Here is a 1,000-nt window from a genome sequence, read left to right on the forward strand (position 1 = left end):
TACCCCCTTCAAATCTGCTGTGGGAATCGTCCCATAATGCCTTAAATGGACGTTGAACACACATGAACACATGAAGCTGCCTTATACTGAAGTAGACCCTTGGTCCATCACAGTCAGTATTGTCTACTCAGACCGGCAGCAGCTCTCCAGGGTCCCAGGCAGAGGTCTTTCGCATCACCTACTTGCCTGGTTCCTTTAAATGGAGATGCCAGGGATTGAACCTGGGACCTTCTGCATATCAAGCAGATGCTCTACCACTGAGCCACGGCCCCTCCCCTTTATAGGAGACGCAGCTACCGTTGAAAACAGTAGTCATGCACCTCTGTTTTTCTTTTTTCTTTCCTTCGAATAAACCGTAGTCGTACAAAACTTGTTCTGTGACATTATCACATGGTGATTTTCTCCACTTCTGCACCACTTTATTGGCTGCTGCTTCTGTGGATATGAAGTTTCACAAACGGATGTCACTTCACATGTTTGTAGCAACAGATGGTACTTTGGAAGAAGGGTAGAGGAAATAGGGGTCTGTAATTTTCAATGGAAACCACGCATATCCTGTAGTGTCAAATTCCTACATAACTCAAAACCTGGGTTATGAAAGATTGTGTATAATTTCAGATTATCCTCTGTTTGTATCAGGCCCAGTTTACGTTCAAAAAAATCACGCCGTGTTCTAAGCAAGATCAGGCTCGACATTTCCATATCTGGAACATTTCCATAGTACCTGGAGGTTGGCAACCCTAGCTGCAGACCGGAAGGAAGCAGAGATTCAAAGATCAGGGCCAAGATATGTCAAAATGGAAAGATATGTCAGGTGGAAGAGGTGAACTATGGAGAAAAGGACAGAGGGAATGCCTGCAGATAGGGTTGCCAGGTTCCTCTTCGCTACTGGCAGGACGTTTTTGGGGTGGAGCCTGAGGAGGGCGGGGTTTGGGGAGGGGAAGGACTTCAATGCCATAGAGTCGAATGGCCAAAGCGGACATTTTCTCCAGGGGAACTG

General features: G+C 46.5%; 1 non-coding gene across 1 annotated transcript; it reads right to left on the reverse strand.

The window, feature by feature from the left end:
* Positions 1 to 200: 200 nt before the first annotated feature.
* TRNAI-GAU (transfer RNA isoleucine (anticodon GAU)) lies at positions 201 to 269 on the reverse strand. The gene has a single exon. It is a non-coding gene; the product is annotated as a tRNA-Ile (tRNA).
* Positions 270 to 1,000: the final 731 nt, after the last annotated feature.

The sequence above is a fragment of the Euleptes europaea genome, chromosome 16 (assembly GCF_029931775.1).
Source record: "Euleptes europaea isolate rEulEur1 chromosome 16, rEulEur1.hap1, whole genome shotgun sequence".
Classification (NCBI taxonomy): Eukaryota; Metazoa; Chordata; class Lepidosauria; order Squamata; family Sphaerodactylidae; genus Euleptes; species Euleptes europaea.